The sequence below is a fragment of the Procambarus clarkii genome, chromosome 24 (genome assembly GCF_040958095.1).
Source record: "Procambarus clarkii isolate CNS0578487 chromosome 24, FALCON_Pclarkii_2.0, whole genome shotgun sequence".
Classification (NCBI taxonomy): domain Eukaryota; kingdom Metazoa; phylum Arthropoda; class Malacostraca; order Decapoda; family Cambaridae; genus Procambarus; species Procambarus clarkii.
In genome coordinates this window covers 30,528,812-30,539,301 of record NC_091173.1, presented here as the reverse complement: position 1 = coordinate 30,539,301, position 10,490 = coordinate 30,528,812, and positions in this window count along the sequence as shown.

The following is a 10,490-nucleotide window of genomic DNA, read 5'->3' as shown; positions in this document are numbered from 1 at the left end:
GTCAATGTTAAGGGTGAGTTGTTGGCAGTTAGCCACAGATGGACTTATTTAGCTCAGTATTTACTGTGGCATTTAGAGCAAGGGGATCAGGACTGGAGTAAATGAAGGTGTGTCGTCAGCAAATAGGATTGGTTTGAGGTGTTGGGAGGCATTTGGAAGGTCATTAATGTAGATGAGAAAGAGGAGAGGGCCAAGTATGCTGCCCTGGGGAACACCAATGTTGATGGGTAGGGTGGGCGAAATTGTATTATTCACAGAAACACATTGGAGCCTGTCAGTAAGGTAGGATTTGAGGTATTGTAGGGAGTGTCCTCTGACACCATAATGATGTAATTTAAGAAGAAGGTTTTGGTGGTTGACAGTATCGAAAGCTTTACGCAGGTCCACAAATAACCCAACAGGGAACTCATTTTATCAAGAGCTGTATGAATCGAGTTAAGCATACTAATAAGTGCATCGTTAGTGCTTTTTTTGGGCCTGAAGCCATATTGGCAAGGGCTAAGTATATTGAGTTTGGCTAGATATGAGTAAAGCTGCTTATAGATTAGTTTTTCAAAAATTTTTTGACAAGTTTGGCAGGATTGATATAGGTCTGTAGTTGTTAACATCTGTGAGATCACCACATTTGTGGACAGGCGTTACTCTCGCTTTTTTTAGAATATCTGGAAAGGTTTGGAGTTCAAGTGACTTGTTGAAGAGCAAAGCAATAGCAGGGGCTAAAGATCTGGAGGCTTTTTTGTAAATTAAAGTTGGTATCTCCTCAAGGGCACCAGACTTGGTTTTAAGGGAAAGGATTATCTCATTGACGTCAATGGAATTAATAGGCTTTAGGTACAGAGACTGGGGATAGTTCCCTGTAAGATAGTCCTTAATGTCAGTACTGGAAGATGGAATATCATTAGCAAGGGATGAACCAATGGAAGAGAAGAACCTATTGAACTCAATAGCAGAATCAGAGGCTGAAAGCTGACCATCGTTATTAGACAGGAGAGTCGGTTTGTTATTTAAAGACTTTTTTTATCCCAATAATCTTACCCTATTCCATTTAAATTGTAAATTTAATTGTATTGATCTATGTCATTTATTGAAATCAATTATTGATTCTCATTTTGTTCTTTTAATTAAGTTCATTCTAATTATAGGTTAAAACTAAGCTAATTAAAATTTATTATCTTTAAGATTATTTTACTTTACAATTATCATTTGTAAATTTTTTTTTTTATATATTCATCTTGACAGTCTCTACTGATTTTTTTGTTCTCTCCACCAAACTTGTGTATCCTCCATGGCTATCTAGTGACTTTTATTCTACCTCTAATTGTTTCAATTTTTTTGTTTACTTGCATTTATTGTTGTGTTTTGCCATAATTATTCTCTAATTTTAGCAGACTCAATACTTTGTAAGCTCTTATTGTATTGGTGTATTATTATATTGCTGTGTTTTGCTATAATAACTTTCTATTTTACAGCAGATTTAGTTTTCATCTGTTCCTGAAATTGCTTATCTTATTGTATCGTGACATTATCTTATCTATATGCTTACTGATATTGATCCAGATCGAAATCTTCTGTCCCATATCCACACAAATCAGCACATTGATCATCATTATTGCAGGTATTACACAGCAAATCTTGCAAAAAACAAACTCCTAAATAGCACCTGCTTATCAGTTACAACCAAAATGTTAGGTCACTTGGTTAACATTTTGATTGATATAAATGCACTTCTTACAGCACTAGGTACTAAATTATCTTTCACCATTTTAACAGAAACTTGGCTAAGTAATGACTATACCCAACTCTACAATTTAGCTGGTTATAAAGCCATTCATAACTGCAGGCCTAATAAAAAAGGTGGCGGTACAGCAATATATTACAAAGATACCTTCACTTACAATAGTGTCATTAGTGATAGAGACGACTATTGTGAATATACCTTTGCCAAGTTCTCCAGTAAATCCCTTAAATCCTCCCTGATAATCGGTGCCATCTATAGATTTCCTAATACCAACATAGCTTTATTCTCTGACAATGTAAGGAATCTTATCATAAATAACAATCTCAACAAAAATCACATCATTCTGGGAGGTGATTTCAATATTGACCTGGGTCTTCAAAACAACCCTCAAGTTGAATATTTCCGTAACAGCATGCACTCCTGTATGGTAATCCCCACAATCACCAAGCCCACCCGAGTCACTCAAACATCTGCCACTACCCTGGATCACCTATGGACTAATATAACAGCTCCCCTTACATCTGGGGTAATTTATGACAGAACAACTGACCACTATCCTACTTTCCTCATAGCAAACATTGACACATCACCACCAGAAACCAAAAAACTTTCATTCAGGCTACATAGTGAATCAGCTTTAGGCAATCTCTCTAATGCACTCCACAATATTAACTGGGAATCTGAATTTAATAATTCACAGGATATAAACTCATCAACTAACCTCTTTCTCTCCAAAACTCTAAGCCTCTACAACACTCACTGTCCCCTCCTTACCAAACAAGTAACTGATAAAATAAAAAATAACCCGTGGCTCACAAGTGGCATAATTAAATCAATCAACAAAAAACATGAATACGAAAAGAAATTTAGGAGTGGCCTAGTTTCAGTGGAAGTAGTTAAAAGGTACTCGTCAGTGCTTACCAGTATCATAAGAAAAGCAAAACTTTCATATTATGAGACTAGATTCAAAGAAGCAAAAGGCAACATGAAAAGCACATGGAATACCATCTCTAACATCCTGGGAACTAAACAACACTCCCACAACCAGATAACATTCTCTAAGGATGGCCTTACACTGTCATCTGACTTAGAAATGGCGAATGAATTTAATAGCTTCTTTTCATCGATTGGTGCTAACCTTGCAAGTAAAATCCCACAGACTCAGACACATATCAACACATATCTCTCAGGCAGCTATCCAAACTCTCTTCTCCTCTCACCAGTCAGCCCGTCAGATGTTGTGTCCATCATACACTCACTAAAAACCAAAGCTGGGAACATCAGTGAAATCCCATCCATTGTATACAAGAGCGCCTCCCATGCCCTTGCACCACCTATAGCTCTGCTGTTCAACAAATCCCTTGAGTGTCATACCTTCCCTGATATCCTTAAAAAAGCAAGAGTAACGCCAGTTCATAAAGGAGGTAATCCGTCAGACATAAACAACTATAGACCAATATCGAACCTACCCATACTATAAAAAATATTTGAAAAAATTATCTATAAACAGCTCTACTCCTATCTCGTAAAATTCGACATTCTTAGCCCCTGTCAGTTTGGCTTCCGCTCTCAAAAGAGCACCAACAATGCAATTATTAGTCTCCTTGATATACTTTACTCAGCTCTTGACAAAAATGAGTTTCCAATTGGACTCTTCATTGACCTGAGAAAGGCCTTTGATACTGTTAATCACGATTACCTCTTAAGTAAACTCCATCATTATGGAATCCGAGGCATGCACTGGACTATATCCAATCCTATCTTAGTGATAGACACCAATGTGTAGCCATCAATAATATAATCTCTCCCATTCTACCAATAACTGTTGGAGTGCCACAGGGCAGCATCTTGGGACCTCTTCTTTTTCTTATATACATTAATGATCTGCCTAATGTCTCTAACATTCTGAAACCTATTTTGTTTGCTGATGATACTACCCTCATCTACTCTAACCCCAACCCACATACACTAAATGGTGTTGTTAATAATGAACTAAAAAAAGTCCACTTATGGATGTCAACCAACAAACTAACACTTAACATAGAAAAGACCTACTACATCCTATTCGGAAGCAAATCTACAAATGCAATTCAACTTCAGATTGACAATGTAAACATTAGCAATAAAAATGATGGAAAGTTTCTTGGCATATTCCTAGACAAGAGACTCAACTTCAGTACCCATATACAACACATAACTAAGAAAGTCTCTAAAACAGTTGGTATACTCTCCAAAATCAGATATTATGTTCCTAACTCTGCTCTCATCTCTCTATATTATGCACTAATCTATCCCTATCTCAACTATGGTATCTGTGCATGGGGTTCAACCACTGCAAACCACCTCAAGTCCATCATCACCCAGCAAAAATCTGCTATCAGAATAATATCAAATTCTGCTTTCAGACAACACACAGCCCCCCTTGTTTAACTCCCTAAACATGCTAAACATAATCTCACTCCACAAATTCTCTTGTGTCAACTATATTTACAAAACCCTGTTCTTAAATGCAAATCCTTGTCTGAAACTCTTCTTGGACAGATGTAATAGGACCCATTATCACCACACCAGAAATAAATATCTCTTTGATATCCCCAGAGTTAAACTTAATCTGTGTAAACACTCTATGCAAATAAAGGGACCCAGTTTATGGAACTCACTCCCTACTGAATTGAAAAGCTGTCCAACTTTTACATCATTCAAAATCAATACTGTTACGACCCTGGGTTCTCCAGTGGAAACCAGAGGTCAAAATTGAGCTATTAAACTTCCTAGTAGTACAGTTGGCACATCGCGAATAGCAATTGTTTGTATCTTCCCTGCCAGACGTAAGACTATTATTGTTTCTCAAAGAGCATTTAAAGACTGAGCTGGGGGTTGATTATTAAATAATAACATAGGCACCAACTTTGCTTACTAATACTTTCTAATCATTCATAAAGTAACAATGCGTTGCATAGGGGAAGATCTTTAATGTGCTTAGCTGCACGATCAATTAGGCTCCTTCCGGCACCACGGCATGAGGGAGGCAGCTGGTCGCTAGCTCTCTCTTCTCTCTGGCTGGTGTCGTGCGGATAAGACCTACTCTGTGGCTGTCCCCCTACTCTCCTCCCTTCTCCTCTTACTTATTTCCCTTACCTGAAGTTCCTGTATCCTTAAGCTAAGTACGGGGCATTAGTAAGTGTACCTACTCTGGTAGTAACTATTGGTGAGACCTGGGGTTAGTATTTGCCAGTGTTTTGTTTACCCTAAGTGTTGTGTTTTGTATTAGGGTACCACATGGTCTCACTACCCTAAGCTGCATCCAGCTTCAGTGCTTATCCAGTAGTACTTTATCCTAGCTTGTTATTAGTGTAAACCTTGTATCCTGTCTATGTGGACCAAGGCTTTTAACGTAAGATAGTGTGGTAAAGTTATTATTATTATTGTTATTGGTGTGAGTGTATATGGGGGGTTGTTAAGGGGTTAATAAATAAGTACATGAATTACAGAGTATCTCTTCTTCCAAGGTGGGAGCGCAGTGATCAACCCTTAGACTAACATATATGGTCTTGTAGCAAGTTATTACTACTGTGGATAGTTTATTTTGGGTGCCGGGCCTTTTAGCTCTCCCATATTTGATACACTTGTCTTCTAACTACCTTTACCCCTTAATAGTACCAGTACCCCATAGAAGCCCCACTCATATTAGTTGTAACAAGTGGTTGGCCAGTCCGGGAGGAACATTATAAGTGTAAAAAATTAGATTCTTGAGTGCCAAAATTAAAATTTTTTATTTCCGCAGAACGGTTGTGTGCTAGCCTAGGGTCCAGCTCATCTAGCAAAGGACATTCTTGCACTGACTGGACACCCAGCTGGATCCCTTCACGATTAAGGTTAGTGTGGCCTTGTGTTAGGGGCCGTGCAAATTTTTGTTTTTTTTCCAATTTTTATTTTTTAATTTTTTCTTTGGCTGGGAGCTAAAATTATTAGTGATGTCTTCTGAAATGCAGAACCTGGCAAGGGAGCCTTCAGTGGTAGAGATAAAGAAACTTAAAAAGTCTAATTTAGTATTGTTAGGCCAGGAATTTGGCCTAGAATTAAATGTCGCAGATAAAAAGTGGACTTTGGTGAATGAAATATTACAACATTGTATTGATGAACAACTATTGGCAAGTGATACACCTTTATGCCAGCCTAGCCAAGCAGAAAGTGCAACTCATAGGGAAAGTGAATTAGCTTTAGAGTTAACAAAAATAAAATTAGAGGAGCAAAGACTCAAAACCGAGGAGGCTAAAATTAGAGCGAATGCCACTGGAACTCCACCTGCCGGGGATTCAAACCCCAGGAATTATGAGAAAAAGCATAATTTGCCTGAATTTTCCGAGTCTGACCCTGAAAGGTTTTTCAACCATTTTCAGAGAGTGGCCACGTCCATGAACTGGCCAAAGGAAGAGTGGGTGAAAATCCTACAGGGAAGACTTAGGGGTAAAGCACAAGATATTTTTATAAACATGCCTGACGATGAGTGTTTCGAATATGATAAAGTCAGGGAATGTATTTTGCGGGCATATGAAATTACTCCTGAAGCTCACCGCCAAGTTTATCGTAATCTTAGGCCTACTCACAACCAACCGCTCACTGAATTTGTGAATGATCAAATTCGATTGTTTGATAGATGGATTCGCTCGGCGAAAGCCGAAACATACGAGGCTCTCAGGAACTTAATTTTAATGGAGCATTTCATAGATATTATGCCAGAGAACGTATCAAATTACATTAGAGGAAGGGTAGAGGTAAATTCTAAAATAGGGGATTTGGCCAAGTTGGCAGAAAACTACCAATTGGCGGGCAAAAGGCCCAATAAAAATAATTATACCCCACAGAGTAGCAAAACTTATACCCACAGCCAGTCCAGACCAGCTCATTCTAACCCTTTACCTAATGCACCTTCTGTTTCAGACATAACTAACCCTGTTAAAGTGTCTAGCCCAACGGCACCTAAAGGTGAACCGAAGGGTAATTCTGTTAGTAATGTCTCTTCTCCCCGACGTTTTTGTGGTCACTGTAATCGTCCAAACCACACTATTAGCCGTTGTTGGCAACTGCACCCTGAAAAAAGACCCAATGCTCTAGTTGTGACACAGGGCTTGAGGCTTTCAGAAGGGTTAGGGAGTAAGACCTCCAACCCACAGTGGTTGGACTTGCTTACCCCATTCTTATCGAAAGGGAGACTACTTTTGTCTGAGGGTTCTTCCTGGAAGGACGTGGTGATCTTCCGAGACACCGGTGCCATCCAGACTTTAATTTTAGAGAGTGCGTTGCAAGGTGCCAACACTCTCGACACTGGAGAGGTGGTACTGGTCGAGGGTGTCACTAGTGATACTCGGGCAGTACCCCTCCATAAGGTTACCCTGGAATCTGATTTCCACAAGGGTGTTTGTACAGTCGGAGTCACTTCATACCTACCTTTCCCTAATGTTGATGTAATAGTTGGTAATGATTTAGCAGGGGATAAGGTAGGGGACTCCAGACTGCCTATTATGTTGCCTACCCCTAAGGTTTGCCTGGATCCACCCGCCGCAGAGGATAATGTTGTGTACCCTGCGTGCGCGGTGACCAGGTCTATGGGACTTAAATGTAAGGGCAGCCCTGTGCTTGCCAAGGTGGTAAATCCCGAGGTCACGAGGAGCTTTCCGAGTGGTGAAAACCAAGTGGATCTCGCGGACACATTCATGGCCCGACTCGATGACGTGGCCGAGGACATTGTGGAGAGCCTGCCACTGCCATCTACAGAGAGTAGTGGGGAGGTGGAGGAGAACACTGTTGAGCCTCGGCCAATGGCATCTGACCAAGGCCTAGATGCCTCCTTGAGTGAGTTACAGAAAGCTGACCCCACTCTGGCAGATTGTCATGAGACAGCTGTCTCTATGGAGGAAATTGTAGACGCAGCAACTGGGTACTACTACAATGATCGGATTTTGATGAGAAAATGGAGACCACAGAGTGCTCCCTTGTCAAATGAGTGGGAGGTAGTCCACCAGGTTATGTTGCCGACCTGCTATAGAGAAAGAGTTTTGGCAGCTGCTCATGATGATCCTATGGGGGGACATCAAGGTATTAATATTACGTATCACAAAATTTTAAAGTATTTTTTCTGGCCCAAGCTGAAAAGCGATGTGGCAAAATTTTGTAATGCGTGTATTGTTTGTCAACTGGTTGGGAAACCAAACCAGACTCCACCTAAAGCTCCTCTAAGGCCTATTGTCGTGCCAGAGGAACCATTTTCTCATGTGGTAATGGACTGTGTTGGACCATTACCTAGAACTAAGTCTGGTAATATTTACCTAATCACGATGATGTGTATCACTACTCGTTACCCAGAGGCTTTTGCTGTAAGGAACATCCGAGCAAAAACTGTTGTTGCTCGTATGTTGCAATTTTTTTCCACTTTTGGACTGCCTCGGGTCGTGCAAACTGACAATGGTACTAATTTTAAGTCTGATGTTTTCGAGCAATTTTGTAAGGAACATGGAATAACTCATAAGGTTTCCAGCCCATACCATCCACAGAGTCAGGGGGTAATTGAACGTTTCCATCTAACTCTGAAGCAGATGTTGAAGACATCGTGCGAGAGTTCCCACACCTTCTGGGATGAGAATTTACCGTATGTTTTGTTTGCGGCTAGAGAGGGATTACAAAGTTCACTGGGCTGTTCTCCTTTTGAGTTAGTCTTTGGCCATAAAGTTCGTGGACCCTTGCAAATGTTACAGGAGAATCTGTTAGGGAACGTAACGTTATCTGAAGGTTCGGCTTTCTTTGCGCAACACCACCAGAGACTCAAGGACTACAAGGCGGCTGCATTAAAGTATCTTGGCAAGGCCCAAGAAAAGATGAAAGAACGTAACGATGCTAAATCTAAGTTACGGGTATTTCAGCCTGGTGACCCTGTCCTGGTATTAAAGCCTCGACTAGGGAACACTATGTCCCACAAGTATGAAGGCCCCTACATTGTGACAGAAAAGACTGGGGACCTCACGTACAAAGTGAGGCACTCTGACAAACGTAACCAGGTAATGCTCATACATGTAAATCGACTGAAGAAGTTCCAGGGCCCCAGGCCCATTGCACTAACCAATGTTTCCATTTCCAGTGAGAGAGGGGATGATTGTTCTGGGGACCCAACTAATCTCATTTTCAATAATTCTAGTTCTGTGAATGCTGTGGAGGAGGGACTGTCCCATTTGCAGATGGCCCAACGTGAAGAGGTGCAGTAGTTGGTTGATGAATTCTCCAGTCTGCTCGGGGAGGTCCCGACCCAGACTGATGCCATTTGCCATGATGTCGAGTTGATGGACTACACTCCCATTCACCTTCAACCCTATCGGATGAGTCCAGAAAAGAAGGCCATCGTACGGAAGGAGGTCGACTTCTTGCTCCAGCACGGCCTCATCCGGCCGAGCCAGGGCTCTTGGTGCTCGCCCTGCCTTTTGGTCCCCAAACCAGACGGATCCTGGCGATTATGCACCGACTATCGGCAGCTCAACAAGGTGACCATTGTGGATGCCTATCCGCTGCCCCTCCTCGAGGACTGCATTGACGAGTTGGGAAATGCCAAGTACGTTTCGAAATTCGACCTCTCGAGGGGGTATTATCAAATCCCACGCACTGAACGTGCTAAACAGCTCACCGCGTTCGTGACACCCGAGGGTGATTTTGAGTATCAAGTGTTACCGTTCGGCTTGCGTAATGCCCCTGCCACGTTCCAGAGACTCATGAACTCTCTACTCGCTAAGGTGCCAAATTGTCGGGCGTATTTAGATGATATCGTGCTGTTTGACAGTAATTGGGCTGACCACATAGCTAGGTTACGCCAGTTGTTTGCCATCTTGAAAAGGGCAAATCTTACCTTAAATGCTAAAAAGTGTCATTTTGGCCAAGGCACAGTGACGTACCTCGGTTATGAAGTGGGCCAAGGAAAAGTGTTACCTCGGCAAGATAAAATCAGTGCCATTCTGGAGTATCCAGTACTAAAGTCTAAAAAGGACGTTCAAAGATTTATCGGTATGTGTGCGTACTATCGACGTTTTTGTCAGAACTTTTCCAGTGTTGCCACTCCTCTCACAGACTTGTTGCGGAAAGCCGTTAAATTTAAGTGGTCATCAGACTGTGCAGAGGCATTTAAAAATTTGAAATTGATCTTAGCTTCCGCCTCAGTGCTTGCTAGTCCAAGGTTCGACCGACCGTTTAAAATTCATGTTGACGCGTCTGACTCGGGTGCTGGTGCAGTGTTGTTGCAAACTGGGGATGATCAGGTGGAACACCCAGTATATTATTACTCTGTGAAATTCGACAAGGCGCAACGCAATTATTCAGTGGTAGAAAAAGAGGCGTTGGCGCTAGTGTTAACATGTAAAAAGTTCGAAGTTTACCTCACAGGTAATATAGTGGAAGTGTACACGGACCATAACCCACTAGTCTTCCTGACTCAGATGAAGGGTAAGAATAAACGCATCCTCAGGTGGGCGTTGTACCTACAGGACTTCAATCTTTCCATTACCCACCTACCGGGCAGACTCAACGTGATAGCCGACGCTCTGTCCCGGTTGCCTGAATAACATTCATCTGAGCCACAGAAAGCCATTTACCAACCGTCATGCTTTAGTTAATTTTTTTTAGGTTCTCCTGTGACATTAAATATTCCGTGTCCAATTTATTTACTTCCCGGTTCTTTTATTTTTTTTGTGTATGTTTTTTTTCTTTCAGAGAACTC